The sequence below is a fragment of the Myotis yumanensis genome, unplaced genomic scaffold, assembly GCF_028538775.1.
Source record: "Myotis yumanensis isolate MYYU_CA2020_CCGP unplaced genomic scaffold, mMyoYum1.0.hap1 SCAF_12, whole genome shotgun sequence".
Classification (NCBI taxonomy): domain Eukaryota; kingdom Metazoa; phylum Chordata; class Mammalia; order Chiroptera; family Vespertilionidae; genus Myotis; species Myotis yumanensis.
This window is the reverse complement of record NW_027223763.1, coordinates 47,042,974-47,063,594: the sequence shown is the minus strand read 5'-3', so window position 1 is coordinate 47,063,594 and position 20,621 is coordinate 47,042,974. Positions and strand designations below refer to the sequence as shown.

At 37.0% G+C, this 20,621-nt stretch overlaps 1 protein-coding gene across 5 annotated transcripts in view; it reads left to right on the top strand.

Moving 5' to 3' along the window:
- The first annotated feature begins 4,429 nt into the window (after positions 1-4,429).
- The window catches only part of RFX3 (regulatory factor X3), a 287,064-nt gene continuing 270,872 nt past the window's right edge, over positions 4,430-20,621 (top strand). For 3 of the 5 annotated variants that reach the window (XM_070431587.1, XM_070431590.1, XM_070431585.1), the window contains exon 1: positions 5,281-5,322. The gene's annotated coding sequence lies outside the window, so the exon portion shown is untranslated. Of the gene's footprint in view, positions 4,512-5,262; positions 5,323-20,621 lie in introns of those variants that run through there. The other 2 variants (XM_070431589.1, XM_070431586.1) reach the window with 2 other exon arrangements.

Sequence of the window (20,621 nt, the reverse complement as noted above, 5' to 3'; positions counted from 1 at the left end):
AGGTTCACAAAATTCTTAAGAAATGCTGGTAGAAGTAGCTATTAACTTTATTTATAGTAAGCATTTACTCTACACACAAAAATATCCTAATTTCACAGAAGTATTACATGAGCATATATAGTAAGCATATTGAACCAATTTATGAAAATTAGAACTTTGAAGAATTGAGATCATTCAAATCTCTTAGTTCTTAATTTTTAGATGTTTTCTTCCATCTCCAAAAGCCTTGTCTTAATTGTTACCTAGAGAGTTTACATGAATTTCTCAAGCTGATCACAGCACCAAAATCTCCCAAATACTGCTAATGTTACCCCAGAAGAAAGTTATATAATCTCCACCATGTTTAAGCTATTGCAATCCCAATAGAAAAATAGGAAAAATTATCTTTAATCATTCAGAGTTCATTTTAAGCCCTCAAAAGCAATTCCTTTGGTTTCTAGGCTTCCTCAGGATTAAAAGTGGCAGGACTCATTTCTTTGAGCAGCAAATCAACATTACCTACTATATGGTCATGCTTAACACGTTTGAAAATTTACCAAGGATAACCTTAGTACCTATTATTTATCCTTTTCTCTGTAGTGTTGAATGAAAATATTAAGAAAAAGTTCATTAGGGAGGTAATACAATAGTAAATACTTCTATTAGTGATTTCTGAAGTTTGAGGGCAGGTATTATTGACATATAATGCATATGTAATGTGCATTATATTTAACTTGATAATTGTAAACATACATATAAATACTACCTAACACAAAATTTAGACCAGCACTTTTTAATAGAACCTTTGCAATAATAGGAATGTTATATATTTCTACTGTCCAATTTGGTAGCCACTGGCCACATGTGGCTACTTAAAATGTGGCTAATGTGACTGAATATTAAGTTTAATTCCAATGAATTTACAATTAGATTTAACAGCCATATGCAGCTAGTGGCTACCAATTTGGACAGTGCAGAACATTTCCATCACTGGTAGCTCCCTCATATTCCTTTACAGTAAATTCCATGTCATTGGCCCTGCCATCATAGGGAAACAGTAACTAAAGATTAAGTTTTCCTCTGTTTGAACTTTACATAAATGGATTCATACTGTATGTATTGTTTTGTGTGTGCCTGGTTTCTTTTGCTAAATATGGCATTTTTGAGATTCATCCATGACTTTGTATCATTTGTTCCTTTTAACTGCTGGATAGTATTCCATTGTATGAATATCTATCAACTTGTTTTTCCATCCTCTTACTGATATACCTTTGGGTTGTTTCCAATTATTTGGTTTTAATGCTGCAAATATTTAGTGTTCTGCATTGAGAGAAAAAGCTGGGTATGTATATCAAAATATATTTGATCTTGAGAAAAGACAGTCAACTTATGATTCTATTATCATCTTTCTGTGCTGGGGCAAAAATATAATTCTGGGTTATACATAAAGATGGACATATCTCGGGACTGCTGAGTAAATAGTTTGTAATACTTAAAGAAAACACATTTAGGACAAATCTACCAGAAAAGAAATTGCAATGCTTTCAAATCCAAAATATACTTTCAGCGTGGATGGGTAGAGTTGGGGGTGCTCCAGAGAGGCAAATTATGTGTATTTTTGAATTACCTTGGCATCTATCCCTCCCTATTATTATTGGTATACAAATCCACAGAATTTCAGATCTAGTAAAAGTAATTAATAATCCAATAGTCTAATTCCCAAGTGCTCTGCATATCATAAGTAGTCAATAAATATTGGTTGAAATAAAACCATTTATTTCACATGAGAACTAAGAGTCTAGGTGTCTCTCAATTGAAGAAAACCAGGTAACATAATCAAGTGGAAAAATTTTAAACAGGTGTGATTTCTGCTTTATGAAAGGATTCACCACAAATTCAATGGTAAGCTGCTACAGGCTAATACATTAATTTTCAAAACCCTCATACATAAAATTTTCCAGAGGTAAACCTATCACATATCAGTATTTATCTTTTAATATGCAGCTGTTCCTTCAAGAAACATTGAAGTAATTCTTTAGTTCTTGAATATGCAGTTTATATTAACAGGAGGAAGTAACTTAATAGATAATACTGAAAAGGAAATTTGCCCTTAAGAATGTACTAAAGCAATTTATAAAATATATAATCCATACATAAATAATCAGGGCTTTGTATTTTTCAAGTGGTTCAGATACAAATGTGTTACTTGATGTCTCCACCAATCACTCCAAGGTGAAAGCAAAAACAATCCAAGTTCAGAGGACACAACATTTTAAAATTCATATTCATTGACTTGGAGCATTTTGCAGACAGCAACTCTACCTGGCCCATTTTAGGTACTCAGCAACTATTTATTACATTGACAGTCTATTGAATGTAAGATTTTTTTTTTTTTTTTTTAGAATCAGGAACCTTCTCTTACTGAGCCCAGTGTGTGATGTGTAACAGGTACTAAATGTTAGACACTGCTAGGTTTTTTTCTGTGATTTCTTAACAAATCATATATTTCTGAAATATATGTTCAATATATGTAAAGATGCAACTATACAGCTTTAAAATGGTCAGAAAGGAGATTCTATCAGAACTGACTTTAGGCAAAAGTATTTCTAGGTTCTTTCATAACCAGTTATAGCACAAAACAGTAGATGCATATATAATCTAGCATGTTCCTCAATCCATAGCTTGAATTGGCAGGTTGGTTATTTAATTCAGTGTGGTGATAATATGAAAATTTCATATTATAGTACCCTTACTCTAGTTAGAATATAATCAATTCTCCTAAAACTAGGGAAAATATTCTAAATCCTAACTTTTAAAGAACTCACTTTAGGAAATTTACCTATTCCTAACTCAAGAATAAATTAAATCAGGAAGAAGGTTTTAAAAAAAAAGTCTCTAAGCTGCTTAAAACTGATGTTACAATGTCCTTGCCCAAAAGTCACACACTTTTTGTAAAGGAGATTTCCTCAAAGTACCTATTTATACTCTTGAGACAGTTTTGCATAAGCTTCATTATGTGGTTTTCTTGCCTGCAGATTAAAAGCAGTAAATTAAAAGGGTGGAGAGGATAATAGAACTATGTTCACTGACAGCAGCAGTAAGAAGCAACAGCTGACGGTGAGGGAAGGGACAGGCAAACTACAACAGACAATAGAACTAAAAAAGCAGAGCTATTCAGAGCCCTGTAGTGTGAGCAAACAGCTCCGCACACCACTCCGGGAACAGCGGACTCGATCTGTAAATGTAACCAAGTGCATATTCATAACGACTACCAGTGCTCATACAGCTGGGATGCATGCCTTATTTCCCATGTGTATGTCGAAATTATTCAAAAGATGAAGAGTTTAACTGCTCCTGGTCACCACAGTGTCGTTTGTCTCGGACTAGAGGGCCCCACTACCCTGGTGGGTCGTGTAACCTTTAAGCTTTGGCTTTGTGCTCACCTCTGCTTACTATGTTGCATTTCATTATTATAAGGACCTCTGTGCTTCATTATGAAATTACCAAAGGCAACAACACAACTTCCTTAAATAAATTGTTTAAATAGTTGGTTCCAACATACCCCTAATATTCCGTGACAGGGAGCTGTAAATTAGAACCACTGACTTTTAGGACTTTGTGCCTGTTTGCCCTAAAATATTGGATACCTCATAGTGATGCTGTGAGGATTAAATGAGATAATGTATGTGAGACACTGAGCACACTGTCTGGGGCAGTGTAAGGCCTCAGCAACAGTCGCTGTGATTTTAATACTGTGAGTTTATGTCGGCCCAAATCCCTATTTGACAGGTGCAAAGAAATTAAGCCTCCAGAGTAAAACCGACGCCCTCAGGCCGCCTTCGGACGGTATTGTGTGGGATAAGCCGCTTAGCGCTCGTGCTGGAGGTCGGGGTGCCCGCGGGCCGGGGCGCGGAGGACGCGCGGCGCCCGCACCGGGAGGTGTCGAGGCTGAGCCCCAGGGCGGTCGAGGCAGCTCCTGGTGCGGTAACGGCATCCGTCCCGTAGGGAAGCCATTCGTGTATCTCAGTTCAGCCGCTGGTCATGGACTCGGGTGCAGCTCAAATCCCCGTTGGGCCCACTTTACAGAGGGACAGGCACTTTAGTGAGGGGCTGGAGATAACGGGGAACTAGCTGCCACCTGGGTGCCAGCTCGGACAGGTGTAGGGCACCCGCCCTCAGCGCCTCTGGCGGAGTGGCTGCCGCGCCTTTCCACACCTTCCAGGGCGGGCAGTCTGCTCCGCACAAGCCCGTACTCCCTGCCCCGTGGGCAGGGGGTGATCCCCTCGCCGCTCCGCTCCGGAGCGAGGGCCCCCCGACCTCCCCGCTGCGCGCCGCCGCGGCGGAACCCGGAGCCCGCGCGCCCCGCACAGCCCGCATCGCGGCCCTAAGATGGCGGCGGGGTGCGCGCGCTCTCCTCGCCGCACGCCAGGCTCGGAGCCGTGGCCTCGGGAAGCCGGAGCGGCCGGGGCGCGGAGAGGAGGGCGAAGGCGGCTCGGGGCCCTGCGGCGCCCAGACGTGCCATTCACCAGGCGGTGGGTGCCACTAGGAACAGGCCGACGGCTCCGAAACGAAGGGAAAAAAAGGGGGTGGGGGTGAGAATGTGTGTGTGGGGGGGAGAGAAATAGCGGCGGCACATCCGGGACCTCCGCCCCCTCCACCCCGGAAATGACGTTTCAGGCGGCTGGGTTGGGGGTCGTGGAGGCGGCCGCTCTTCAAGATGGGTTCTGCCCCCAGCGTTGCTGGTCTCCCCAGAAAGTGTCCGGCTTTGCCTTCAGCACCCCTTCCCTCGGGGCACCCCTGGGCCTCGCGACTTGGGGGCTTCTTTGCACGAAGCTGGCTGCTGGGCCGGCGCCTCGGGTTTCACAAACGTGCCCCCAGCACCACGCCCCCGAGCTCCCAGGGCAGCCTCGCCGCGCGTGGTAGCGCGCCCACGGGGGGACTCGGGGGACTCCAGCCCACGCGCGCCTACGGGCTTCCATCCCGCGTCCGTCCCGCCACAGAACCCTCGCCCCGTGCCCCGGACCGGGACGCGGGGCTGTCATTCACGGCGCTGGGCCCGCCCCTTCCGGCGAGTCGCCGGCCCGCCTCCTCCCCTCTCCCCTCCCCTACCCCTCCCCGTGCGAGTGTCTCCCTCTCCCTTTCGCTCTCTCCCTCTCTCTCTCTTTTGTGAGTTATAGCAACCGTTGCCTTGTGAATCAAGCGCCATAGTCACCGTAGTCCTGGCGACTGTTACCCATCAACAACAACTACTCCTCTCCTCCTCCTCCTCCTCTTCCTCCTCCTCCTCCCCACCACCACCATCTCCATCACCCACCAACAACACCACAATAATCCACAGCCAAGGTGAATATTCTTCGGTCTCTACATGTGTGTGAGAGCGTGTGGATGCGTGTGACCGCGGCTGTCCGTGCGTGTGTGTGTCCGTGTGCGCGAGCCGGCTGCGGCCGTGCGGGGTCTCACTCCTGACACCGGGGACCGTGCTGCGGCGCCGCCGCCGAGGGGCTCGGTCCCCCGGGCTTGTTTACAATGGACCGTGCGCGCCGCGGCGGGGTCGGGGGTGTGGGCTCCGCGCCGCCCGCCGGCCCGCCGGTCCTCCCGCCCGCCCGCCCGGCCCTCGGCGGCCGCGCTCCGGGGATGGAGCGGGAGCTCGGGGGGCCGCCCGCCGAGCGGGAGCGGGAGCCGCAGTTCGGCGTTGCGGATGGTGGAGCTCTGCCCGAGGTCTGGTCTGCGGAGGAGCGTCAGGTGAAGAGAGAAAGGCTTTTCTTTTCTCTTTAATTTTCTTTTTCAAAGCTGCTTGTTTCCTGCTTCTTTCAAAACCCAAGTGGACCACAGTGTGCCAGGGGGACCCCAGCGCGAGTGTTTCGTTGTTGTTGTTCACTTGTGGGGCCTTGTGCAGGTTTTTGTTATTTTTATCCTCGTACAACGGTGAACTTTTCCTGCCGCCCGTTCCCTTCATTTTAGCCCCTCTTCTCCTTGTGCTCAATGGGCTGTCCTCCTCTGACCATCATCAACTGCACGGTGTTCTTTTTTCTTTCCTTTTTCTTTTAAAACTGTGTTTTCTTTGTGCTGCTAACAGTCTTAATATCCATTCAGCACTCTTCCCTCCCCCGCCTCCTTTCCCCCCACACCCCTTGCACACCGTGAAACCTGGAGCCTCTTCGCTGGACTTTGCAGCCCCGGGAAAGAAATTTTTAAAAGTCTCTCTCCCCTCCCTTCTCCCTTTCTTGGTGTGTGTGTGTGCGTGTGTGCGTGTCCATGTGTGTGCATGTGTGTGTGATTTAAACCGGATGCAGGGCGTCCGTGGTACTTGGGTGAGTAGTTACTGACAGTGCTTTATCCTTCGTGCGGGGATGGGAGGGGTAGCAGTGAGGCTCCATTGCACTTTGACGAGCCTCCCCCTCCACCGTGGAGTGTCCACAGGGTTCATTGTGGTTACCAGACTGTGTGTAGGGTAAACAGGGAAAGGACCTGAGGAAGCTTTGTGAGAACTCGGGTTGCAGTGTTCCTTGTGACAGTGAAGGCACTTTAAAGAGGTTTTTTCCCTCCCTCTTCATCTTCTCTGTTCGTGTTGCTTTGAGAGTTGAAATTGAAGTCAAGTTGTTCATAAAGAATGTATGAAGCTTCTCAACTTGAAACGTGTGTATATTTCACTTTCTTTATGGTTGTTGAGATCTAGGCATGTGTGCACTACTCAACATAGTCTTTATTTTGGCTTTCTTTGGACAGTGACTTATGTCTGGTGAGGAGAGAGAACTTTCTCCTTTTTAAGTCTCTAAAAATATCTATTTTCCTCGGTAGATTTGAATACTTATCAGTCCTCAAATAGTAGGGCCCTTGGTTGGAGGTAACTGTTTTGCAGATCCTGTAAATTTGTTCATTTTTCAGCCTAACGTTTGATGAACAGATTATCAGTAAAAAGTTTTGATAATGAATGTGTGCTAAAGCATTTATAATATTACATTTGCACATATTGAAGTTTACAATCTGGAATTTTAAAAAGTTTGTTTAAATAGTCTTCTTCCTAACAGTAAACATATATTGATTTACCTGACAGAGCAGCCTGTGGATAATGTGACAGTTTTAATTATTCTTGAGATTTTCAGTGAGCAGGTTGGGTAATTATAATGCTGTTAAGGCTAATACTTTGTAAAATAAGAGTTTTGTTTTGTTTTTAAAGAAAAACTTTCCCCCTGTCAATTCATTCCCATGTGATTGCTATTTTAAATGAAGATGATACTTTTGTTCTGAAGTCTTTCTCAGAGCACTCAAATTCCTTCATATTTACTCGCCCCCTCCCCCAATCTAGATTCCATGCAAGTCTCTAATACTAACTTGTATTTTTTTTTCTGTTCAGATGAGTGTCAAATGCCTGAACACTTTTGGATGGTGAAGCTCCTGGGTCCCATAAATTCTCTGAAGTTAATAGGAGTTTTGCTGTCTAGAGACAGCTTTAGACCTTATGCTATTTACATAATAGGTTTTCAGCTGAGTAGCTTATATGTTATAATGTTATGGTTTAATATTTTTACTTGCAGTGTCCAAGGACTTTTTTTTGAGGCATTTTACTTCTTATAATTATCTCTGATTCAGTAATTCAGACTTCCACTCATCAGTTGATTTGAGAGCAGGGCTTAACTGGAATTCTATCATCTATTTTTGAAAACACATATGTGATACAAAAGTTGCTTTTAGAGATTCTTTGGGCTCAAGCATGTCAACATTATTCATATGGATTGAGAAAATAATAACCAGAAATACTATCAAGTAATGCATTTTTAAGTTTAACCCAAGGGTAAATACTTAGCACTTTGTTTATTCTTTCTGTGATATTTTTCCTCGGAGAGGACTATATTGTGTATTGGTATTCTTCTGTGTTCTCAGTTTTTAGAGTAATAGAGATCTCTGAAACTGAGTGACCACACTTTTACACTAAAAGTATTAAATAGAAGTCATTTGTAGCTTATTTTAGTAGCTGAATATCTGTGATTCATTATATGTCATAATACCTGGTTTAATCTTTTTAGGTTGTTTTGCCAATGGGTTGCATTAAACTGTATAGAGATATTTTTGTAGTACATTTACATGTACTAGTATAATATAGTAAACTAAAGCACATTACTAAAATTCATCATTCTGTAATTTTTTCATTATATGGGATAGTTATGCCTAATTTAAAAAACAATATTTCTCTAGTATTCAAGTCTTCTTATATTCTATGTAGATACTCAAAAGTTTTATAGTTTATAAGTTTCATATATGTTAACCCTAAAGAAAAAATATTTTTTATCCTAAACTTAATATGGTATTTTTTTATCATTAAGAATTAAAATGAATGAATCATAAATCAAGATAGATATAATGTATTATTTAAATGACATGTGTGTGTTACTTTTTGGTAACGTTTTCTTATTCTTGAGGAAGTTGATTTTGTGTGTGCTTTCCTCTAATTTGAAAAACCAGTAAGTAGGTGGAATGTGATTTTGCTTTTCAAAATTTATGAAGAGTGTGCATATGTGTGTATTTAAAAGGGTGGATATAGCATCAGATGTATGGGAAGAAGTAAAAAAACAACCCAAACTTTTCTTAACAGCCTAATAGGAATGTTACTTTGTTCTTGGTGGTATAGTGAGACTTTGTTATAAAAAATGAGAATACCAAGTAAACCTTTAAATTATGAAGACTCTGTTGGTTTTTTTTTGTTTTTATGTTGAACATCAGCCTAAAAATCTACTTTCAGTTACTTTAAAAATAATTTCCCCAATGTAACCATTTGCCTTCAATTCTTTGGTATAAATTTCCACTGGCCATCAAAAACCAGATTTAAATTCCTTTCTGTTCACAGGTGCATAGTGTTCCCATATTTTGGAAGTCCCAGATTAAGTGGATTTGACTAATTCTAGCTTGTTAGGGACAGATGGCTGTGTTAAACAGGTGTCACTTTCATTTCTAGTGCATTGTGTTGAGACTTCCAGTGGTTCACAAAAGAATTGTCTAAAGCAGGTGGCATCCTTTGCTTTTGTCCTTAGTAAAATATACTTTTGGAGTTATTATCCTAGGAAAAGTTTTTTTGTGTTGTGTTTTTTTTTAAGTAAAAGTTTTGAACTATTCAAATTCAGGTTTATAATTTAACACCTTATATTTTTGAATATTATTCTGTTTTCAGTCTGTGTAAGTTGCAAATCCTTTCACAAAACACTTAAAAATTGTTATATTGTAATGGAAAATTCCCTTTGAATCCAGAAAAAGTACTCAGGAGCACTTTATACAATAAGTCAAATTTATCCGAAGCAAGAGGCTAAGGCAGATTTGAATAAAGTAAAATTTGGTTAACATGACAAGTTAACTTTTGCCATCCCATCCATAAAGAATTTTTTTTGATAGCATTATTTTAATTTGAATGATAAATGTTGGAAACCAGTGTTGTTTTTGTTGCTGCATTATTTTAAAACTAAAACATTTTCCTCACTTACTTCAATTGTTACTATAAACTTTTTAGTGTTCTTTTTAAATGAAAATTGTTTTTAAGCATTATGTTTAAAAGTATGTACTGGAGTAAATAAAAGTATCAACTTACAGATTTCTAAGGTTCATTTTTACTCAGATTCTATCCTCTTTTTTTTTTGTGGGAATTTTATACATATTATAACAGATGCACCAGAGGGTGCTGTGCTGTTTGTAACATGAAATTATTATCAGTAAGAATGTGAACTGATTGGAACTTTTGTTTAAAGGAAAATTTGTAATTATATGTGCATTTAAGCATTTGATGGCCTTAGTTCTATGGAATTTAAATTTAATATACTGTCTTAATTGGCAGTTTTATATCGATGCCTATCTTTCTCTGTACTAATTTATGTTAGCACAACAGAACAATATCAAGACTGATATCTTTGACATATCTGAATGTCAGCATTAGTCCTATAGGCATGTATGTTGATCATCATCTTATACAGGTATTTCAGTCTCTATCTGAAAATTTTCATTTCACTTGAGAATCATACTATTTAGTCAGTGTAGCTTTTGTACTATGTAAATTTGGTATTATTGGCACATATTGTACATTCTTAAAATATTTTTATAAGACATGATTAGTAATATGCTTTTTATGGCATAATCTAAAAAAAGCTACCTCGGCCAGGTGGTGTGGCTCAGTGGTTGAGTGTCGACCTATGAACCAGGAAGTCTCTGTTTGATTCCCAGTCAGGACATATGCCCAGTTTGCAGGCTCGATCCCTGGTATGGCACGTGCAGGAGGCAGCAACCAATGATTATATCTCCTTGCTGATGTTTCTATCTCTCTCCTTATCCCTTCCTCTCTGAAATCAGTAAAAATAAAAAATAAAAAAACTACCTCAAAAGTATAAATGACAATAATATTTATGAGGTTAATTAAATCAATAATAATAATACTATTAAAAATTGTCTGGAGAATTCAGTCCCCACTTCATGCTGTTGAAGTAGTCTGGTTTGAATATTCAATTGGGCTTTATTATCTGAAAACTTTTAGATTCCCTGCCTTACTGTTTATCATATAATTCCAAACTGGAAATGGTCTATCTTAATATTGGTTCATTGAGAGCTTTTTTAGGAGAATTAATTCAATTTAACCTCTTGGGCTCTGTTTGCATCATTGGTTTTCTTTTCTCAGCAGGGATATATGCTAAAAGACATATAACTGAAATAGTAGTAGTCAGTATCTTCCTTAAGTAGCTTAGAAAATGATGGTTACATCATATAAACTTTTTTCCTCCAGATAATGGACTTACCTATACTGTTAATCTCATTTAACTACAATCAGCAAAATATGATATTTTAATGAGGTACCACTATCAGGAATAGTATTTCATATGTTGGAATGCCACAGAGAATCCAAAACATGTAGAGGTAATAACAACATTTTTAAATACTAGTCTTATTAAAATAACTTAGACATTTGACTTTTAAAATGTGGTCCTACTATTTACCATACAGTTTATGCTATTATGATTTTTAAAGTATATTATATGACATTGTTTCAAAACTTTTATATTTGAAGTATTATATTTCACATCAAAGTATAAGATGTACTTTAATTAAAACAAATCAGTTAAAATTGAAATATATTCAGAGTATCAAATAGGTATATGTTTTGTTCTTTAACCCTTTTCGGTCCAACGTGGAGGCTGACTCGACAAACTAGGTGCTAGGAGCAGGTCCAACGTCGAGGCTGAGGTGGACACCGCAAACCGGTTCAACATTGAATCCCGTCAATTGATTTGGACCAGACTGTTTGAATTCCAAAAATAAAATTGGACCGCAAAGGGTTAATATGTTCTTTTTAAATTGAATTTAGATAGACAGAGAGAGAAACAGAAAGGGAAGCATCGATTTCTTTGTTCCACTTAGTTATGCATTCATTGGTTGCTTCTTATATGTGCCCTGACCAGAGATGAACCTGCAACCTTGGTGTGTTCGGAATGTGCTCTAACTAACTAAGCTACCACGTCAGGACCTGTGTTTTGTTTTGTTTTGTTTAAGTAGATCAAAGGAAGTATACTGGTTAAGAACACAGGCTTTGGAGCCAGATTTCAGTTAACCTTATTAGCAGTGGGACCTTGGACAGGTTATTTACCGTTACCTAGACTCAGTTTTCTCATCTGAAAAATAGGGTCAATCTTACCTGCATTATAGGTTCTGTGAAGGTTAAAGGGAATGATTTATGTGATGTGCTTTGCTCAGTATTTGACACAGAATACATGCTCAATTCTTATTATTAGGGACTACTAGAAGATACCCATTCTAATCTTTTAGCCATCTAAGAATCCTTTTAATATGCTCTTGACCACCTCCTTCCCAATGGGCTTTAAGTTGCCAAAGACTTGGCCCACTAGTATACATTAATTGAATAATTCTTCCTTCCTCACCACTTTATAAAATAAACACACAAAGCTACCAACCACAGGATTGGATTACCTTTTGATAATCAGTCTTATTATTTCACTGAATTAATACGATACTAGTTTAAACTGATATTTTAGTTTTACACTGCAACCTTGTTTTAATGGATTTCTTTTACTATATTTGGATAACTCTCCTGGTTCAGGTATCTTAGACTGAGAACTAATGATGCAGCATTTAATAAACTCTTACACTTGTCATTTCATTATCCAGTATATATTTTCCTTTTCATATTTGTTATACATGAATTCATTCGAAAACATTTTGAACCTTATTTATAAGCTTTATACAAAACACAGTCATTAATATAAAAGAATGGCAATAGTTGAATTCATCAAGAAATTATTCTATAATTTTATAATGCACTGCTTACAATTATTTTGCTAAGGGTAGCAATAAGTAATTTCGGAAGAATTTGCCAGCCCTAACTTTGCAATATAGTAACCTTGGAACATTATGCAATAAAACATATAATATTAAATTGTAGAGGAGAAATGTCAACTTCAGCTCCATTTTTTTGACAATTAAAGATGTTTAAAGAAACATTGTAGTTGGCTGCTATATATAAAGTTGGTATTTAGTAATTTATAATATATATTTTCTACACAATTTGATTAAGAATGGATTTTTTTTCTTATTTTAATCTAAAATATCCCTAATTTTTTCAAACTGGAAATGTCATTTATACATTTTAATTTAAAATTTACTTGATAATGGTGTGTCACCTTTGCTGAAGTACTGTATATTGTAGGCTTTTTGTCTGCTTCTCTCATCTTACCTGCTGCCTCCTCCCTAGTCCTATTTAGTGTTTATTATATGACTCCTTTTACATTATTTTTATAGATAATTAGTCCAACATATAAAGTAGGGAGACTCAGCTCAGCCATCTCATCTGCTTCCTTTCTCCAGTGAATTTGACACATATTTTTAAAGGAATATTTGGGAAAATGCTAGGAAATGTGACTTAGATGGTAAGGTTATTTATCATTCTTATCATTTCAATAATCTATTATCTTTTTTACAATTTCTATACATTTGGCTACTCCCTTGAACAAAAAACATGTTACTGATCTACTAATGATGTGACTGAGTATGATTTTGCTTCAGAAAGGTTCCTTCCCTTCTCAGTTCTGGCTATGTTCTGGCCTCTAGATTAAATCTCTAGTCTAGTCCAAAAATACTGTGTTTGCACAATCACATATGCCTGCTTATTGCTGACTCTTACCTCCTGGACTCTTCTTTCTCACTACTTTTATTAGAAGCTGTAATATGTTGCAGTCAGTACTGCATGCCTGTGTTTTACAGTGCCTGGTCAAGACTGTCAGGTTCCTGGTGCTTCCTATTTAGGGAAAGGAAGCATTTTTTGCATTAGTTCAAGATGTCCTTCTGTTCTGCTATATCTCACCCCTTTTACCACTGTGATAGTAACTGAATCCAGAAAACCTAAGAATGAGGCAGCTGGTCAGAAAATACAAGTACATCAGTTGGAGAGGAAACATTCAGAAGTCATGTGAAAGGAGAGAGGAGAGAGAAAGAATGGTCTTTAAAAGTGCCAGCCAAAGGAGAGCAAAGGTGAGAAAAAAGGTTCTGTTCCGAGCTCACTCCGTCACTAACTAAAACCTTAGGCTAGCCAGGGGTGGGCAAACTTTTTGACTGGAGGGCCACAATGGGTTCTTAAACTGAACCGGAGGGCCGGAACAAAAGCATGGATGGAGTGTTTGTGTGAACTAATATAAAGTCAAAGGAAACATCATTACATAAAAGGGTACGGTCTTTTTTTTTTTTTTTTTTTTTTTTTTAGTTTTATTCATTTCAAATGGGCCGGATCCGGCCCGCGGGCCTTAGTTTGCCCACGGCTGGTAGCCACTTAAACCCTCTAGCTCTCAGTTTTTCCATCTGCAAAGTGAAACAGTAGGGCTATGTGATCTCTAAAGCCCTTTTCAGCACTAACAGTCTAGGACTCCATCCATGACAAGATTGGCTCTGGGAAAAGGTAAACAAGCTAATATCACTGAGCGGGAGGCTAGCATTTTGCTTGCCTATTGTTTCTTCTGATAAGAACAACAAAAGAAAACCCAGAACCTGGGTCTAGTGTAATAGCCATATCTATGACAGTTGTAGCAGGTTCCTTCATGTCAGCGGCTCCCTTAGGGTGCTGTGGCTAGTGGCCTGTTGTCCTCACCCACATAGGAATTAGCTGAGTCTGACAGCTTGAGCTCCTAACCAGCAGCTCCTCTATGTCTGTATGCCAGACAAGTGTTTGACAGTTGGGGTTCCTGCCTGTTGCTCACCAATGAGATATTTAAAACAGGATATCATTTCTCAAGTATGTGGATAAGCAATTTGACACACACACAGGGAGAGGGACTTGTTAGATCTCTCTCATCAGAAGCAATAAAAATTAATTTAGGTTTCTGTGTATCTCATTTTTCCACATTTCTTCCCCAGTTATTAAAACCTTGACCTTTTCTTCCCTTCATGTGCTTCAGGTAGTTTTAGGAAGAACTAAAGTCCTGTCGAGAAGTCTGGGCGAGTTGTTAGCGTCTTGGGAGTACTAGTACTTTGAGACCCTGCTCTGGGAAGCAGTGCCATCTTTTATGTTTTTCATTGCTAATACTTATTGCTTGCCTTTTTTTCTGAATATTATTAATAGTTGTAAAACATGCTTTTTATTCAGGTTTGGTAGCAGAAAATTGTCTCTTGGTTAAGAATCATGCATTTCTGTAAAATTTTGCATTATTGTTAATTTAACAAGTAGACTTATCCGGATTTTTAAGCATTGCAGACTATGAAAGGGAGCATTTTTGCATTAGTTCAAGATGTCTTCTGTTCTGCTATATCTCATCTCTTACAATCTAATGAGGAGTGTATGAAAGTTGAGTAGATCGTAATTATTGTTTTTTAAATTATTTTTTATAATTATGTGTATTGATTAATGTAAAGATGTTCAAGAGTCTGAACTACATTCATATTCGAATGCTCGGTAGCATCTATATATTTCAATACAATAACTGGCATCCTTAAAAATGTATCTGGCCCTCTCCAGTGTCAGTCAGCATAGTTTATCTTAATGTGCAAACCCATTTTACAAATGCTTTGCTTTTTTCAATGAAGTTTCTTCCATGCCTTAGTTGGGATCAGTGTTGAGAGAGACTGCTGGAGAGACAGGAAGAAGTAGATACATTTAGAAATCATATCCTGTTTCCATTGTTCAGTACCAGTGCATTGCATATTCTACCCAGTTCTTTTTATTTTATTTTTTAAATTTTAACTGTGACATTTTGTGGGGGAGATAGCGATTGAGGTGGGGAAGGGGGAAACAGAAGTGACTTAGGCGATCGGAGTCTTCCAGATCTTTTTCCTTTCCTGCTGTAGTATTGTGCATAGTACGTAAACTTTGGGGAGAGAGAATAGGCATCTTTTTACTTTATATTTGTGATACTTTTCTCCTAAAAACTGACTGTATCTGTGTGTCTATCCTTAGTACATTAGTGGATGTGCAATAGTATCCTTCTAAGGAGTCTATATTGTGGTTTAGTCATGCACAGCTTTAGAAAGGTAGGAATAAAAGAAAGAAGTACTGAGGAACTCTAGTTTGTGTACAAGATACAGAACTAATGCCTTAAATCCAACTGTCTACATATTCTTTAGGTGGATTGTTTTGTGGATATATATTTATTTTTGTTTTACAAAAGAATCTACGTTTTTCCCCTGTTCCTGTTTAGGCTGACATTTAAAAGAACCAGAGAGTATATAATCTGTCACATTAGGCTTTCACTGATTGGCATCTGATTCTATCTGATGACAGTCTTGGAGATAAGTTTTAATGAAGTGTCACTGTAAGGATCATTAATAAAAAACACATGGAAAGATACATTGTTAGTGACCTGAAAATCACCTTTACCATTTTAATTTACAGTATGTATTTTGATGTGCCACAAGGAATACCTAACATGAAAAATTAAAATACAGACATCAGCTAAAGTTAGACTCTTTATTGTACAATGTGATTATATTGTATGCTTTAAAGGACATTTTAAAACATTTTTTTTTAAAGTCACTTTATATTATTAGGGTGTACTTACATTAAGAAAAATGGATTATCCTAGATATTATGTTGTGTGTGTGTGTGTGTGTGTGTGTGTGTGTGTAGACCTTTAGAAAATAATTTTAATGTACATTGTGCTTGGTGCTTTAGAACGTCTATCCATACCATTTTGTTTTTGTATTATGCATATCTTATAACAGTATTAGAAACCACTCCAGTGATATTTTCTTGAGGCAAAGAACATTAAGGGAAACGTTTGACTTAAGTTCTTTGATTGATCTTTGTGTGATATGGGGAACAATTTTTATAGTGCCTCACATTATATGATAATTTTTAGAGGCTACTTTTAGTTAATAGATGCTATGAATACTAAAGTTGAATTATAGTTAAAGATAAAAATTGTAATTTATTCGTATGATAGTAGTATAAGATATTGTATTGCTGGATCAACATTTGATCTGTTCCTTTATTTTTAGAAGTCTGTCAAGTTTTGAAATTTAAAGCCTTTTAAATATGTTGAATGAGTAGAGTTGTATAATACATATGGATTTATGTTTGAGCAAAGGTTTGAGAACTATATGGCTTGGAAATGAGGTGGGATTTTATTTTTAAAATTGGAAGGGAGTGTATTTTAATATTTTGATTGGGTTAGACTTGATCATTTATTGGTGTAAATGACCATGGACTGAAGATGTTGATAAAAGTAATTTTTGAGAGGAAGTCATTGTTAGTGATCCTGATGTTTCATTTACCTCCAGCCCTGCTGCCCTTGGTAAACTCGAAAGTAAAAGCTTATTTCTTGGGTAATGTAAGCCTCTCTATTTTATTGTGTTTTTGTTAATTTACATTGCTGTCAGGAATTTCCCAAATCCTACAGTACTGCCTTGTGTGATGTATTATGTGTGAGCTTTGGAAATTCCAGTTTATCTATTGATTTACAAACCTTGGAAAGAATGCCAGTAAGTAACATGCCATACCCAGAATAGCACCTTACTTAATCTGAAGGAATTGGGGAAGAATTAGGATAAATCTGGGCAGGAACATAGTTGGATAAACTAGAGTATGAACAATGATTAAGTACAATTTAGAGTAAAAATTTCATTTTAGAGGCTATATGTATTAGAAACTCAGTTTGCCATATTCAGCATATTACCACAAATACTGTTGATAACATTATTTCTAATATTTGATTCAAAAACATTCTAGCAGAGGCCTAAGAGATAATTGGATTTATTAGTCTATAAGCTTATAGTTTTACATCATTGTCCTTTGGCATTTACTTTTGAATGAGAATTAAAAGATTTATATCAATGTGTCTTCAGTGACAATACTACTTTGTTTAATTTAGAAATCCTGAAGTGATTGTGATTTTTTTAAATTGAATTTTAAGGAGCATTTTGAAAAGGAAGAGAAATGAGGTACTGGATACGAAATACATATTCCCAACTATGTGTGGACTTTAGAAGACTACAAAATGACAGACATGATATTTGTGAATCAATAAATATAAAAAAAAGAAGGGTAGAAAGAGATATTGAAAATGTATTTAGATGAAATTAGTGGAGAGTTTAGAAATTAAGATAAAAATAAGTTGAGATGGATAAGTGAAAGTATAAATGGTGAACTAATTAGTTGGAAGAACAGTCTTTTTTTTTTTTTTTCTTGCCTTACTGAGATATTAACTAATAGCTGAGGAATAGATTGTACTTAAGTTTCTTTATGGGCACCATTTGTTTTTATATTTGTTGCAAGTATAATAAATCTCTGGAACCTTTGACTATTATTATATGGAGCTTCACTATTAATGTTGTGTTTAGAAGAGTATTAGATTGAGATATTACATCAGAGTTTTTTTGTAATTATTTTATCATTACAAAGCTATACAATATAATGTTAGTATACAAAATATAAATAATTAATATTTTCACTTGAGATATCTGATTAATATATCTGATATCTAAAGCAGTTTACATTTGGGAAGCCAATGAATACCGCAAAACTGTACCATAAATGTACATATTCTTAAAACTGCCTTATTTTGGAACTTTTATAACTTACACTGACATAGAGAGAATAGCATAATGAATCCCCATGTGCTCATCACACATTTAACAATTAGTACCTTCTATTCTTAGGTCTATATAATTTGAGGTATTTGTTTATTGAAATAAACTTGAATCTTTTATCCTATGTTACTCTGAAACAGTGTTAATCTAATTTTAAGAATTGACTCAATGTGGACTTGAAACAATGCTTACATTATTTTTAAGACGCAATATTTAAGTGTGACTGGTCATGTTGTTTCTTCTCAGCACAGCATTTATTTAAATCAGGAAGTTTGTTCTCAGTTGTTGGTAGAGTCTTTTGTTTAGTAACTCTAGGTTCTTCTACTTGAAATCTGACCTATCATTAAAATGGGAGCAAGCTCAAGGACAGCAGCCCGTGTTTGCAGGGCACAGGAAAACAACTGAGATATACCTCTCAGAGTTGAAATGATGCTAATCTTTTGTATGTCATTCTTTTAATTTGCCTGTGGGTAGATTTGGGTAAACTGGTAAGAGCCATTTTGTAAGTGAAGAGAACCAACTATCTTCTGGAATATTCCCTTCAAAGTTAGATACTCAGTTACTGGGACATAATAGAAGAGAGTAAAGGAAGTGACATTCATAACTAAGAGCTCCTGTAGTGGTAACATGTAACACCATTCAAAGCAGTTTAATATTTTCTGATTCACCAACTTCAGGGAATGAAGAAGTGAAGTTTTCTTAGTTTTTATGAAAGAAGTTTATTTTCCAAAGTTAGTCTATAGGGAAAAAAAATCCATTCATATTGGAAATTACTCTGTAATGATCTAACATGTATAATAAGTAATGATTAATGTCACTTTAATAAACAACACAAAATACTGACCTAAATCTCTTTATTTAAAAGCTGATGTTTTCTTGTTGTTTGAATCTAATTAAATGATTTAGGCATGAATAAGTAAATACATTAAATAAGGCCTGCATTTTTCAGTTATGTAACTTTAAGTGCTAAACTTTTTTCTGATCCAAAAGGTTTCAGAGAAATATGTATAACTTGAAATATTGTGGCATTCTTTAAAAATACTTCTATTATAGATTAACTAGTCAGACAAAATAATAAAGTGATATAAAATAACCAAAGTGATACACTACTAATTTGATCTTATTATATGAATAAACTGTGATTTCTTTTCTCAAAGGGTTATATTTAATTCTTTCTGCCATTAGGAAACATTTAATTTAAATGATCCTGCATATTAGAGTGTCATATAGTCAAGGTTCCCAAAAGCAGGTAGATGTAATGTATACAGAAGAATACCATTGTAAAGCTTAATCAACCAAACAACAATTGAACAAAATATAAACGTAACCCTGCAAAACAAAGGATCATATGATATACATGTTAATTTCAGAAGTATTTATAGGATACTTTATTAATTTTAAAAAAATATATGAATTTAATGTTAATACCAATTTGTTTGTAATATTTTTTCTGTGCTTTTCAATACCTATGTAGAGTCAAAGTGTTATTTGGCTTTTTATTATATGACATTCAAGATAGCATCAAGTAAAGCAGTGATTTTTCAACCTTTTCCATATAACAGCACACATAAACTAATTACTAAAATTCTGCGGCACACACAAATATATTTTTTGCCGATTTGACTAAAAGAAGGTATAGTTTTGATTCATTCACACCAGATAGCTCTTGTTGTGTTGGCTCTTGTCATTGTTTTATCTGACAATCTAAGGCAAAAGAGGTCATTGCTCCTAAATAAATAGTCAAGTATTGCATGTTTTAAAAATTCTTGGGGCACACCAGTTGAAAATCGTTGAATTAAAGCAATGGTGGTTTTATTCTGATGTTGAAGGGTTTTTTTAAAATTTGACTTCCACTGCAATTATGTCACATGTATAATTTTAAAAAGCCATTTCTAATATGGTAATAATATTGGTCTTCTTATTCTACATTGGAGTAACTCCCTAATAGCAAACAACTTAATGTTCTGATTTGGAAGAACACCATGTAAAGGAAAGCTTTATCCAAGAACTGACTTGTGTTTTTGAACTTGACTTGTTTGCATAGCAGCTAAGCTTTTGGGTCTGGAGCTGGAACTGCAAACCCTTATGATGACTGTCAGGGGCACAACTTCAGCCTTTCTCTTCTGGCTCTGCACAGCAACTAATAGGGATAGCCAGGGTGCTAGAGACTAAAAAGGTGAAAAAGTCTGTCACCAGAGTTAACCGTGCTTTCCAATGACACAATTTTGTAGGATTCCAGTAGAGACATAATTAGGATGTTTTATTTTAGAATCAGAATTTTTAAGTTGGAAAATACTTTGAAAGTTATCTAATTCAACCCACCACCCTGTCCCCCACTTATTATAAATATAAGAAAACGGAGGTGAAGTGACTTGCACAGTGACATAACATTTGTCGTAGCTCGGGCTGTTGGACCCCAGACTCCACACTTCTCTCCCAGCATTCTCCTGTTATATCATTGCTAGTGCAAAACTTTTTTTGAAAAGCAAACAACTCAAATGTGCTGCCTTCAGTACTCAGAATACTTGTTTACCTACAAGTTTGAACTCATTTTTTTTCTAGAAAAAGCACATTAAAGTTTTATAATTCTG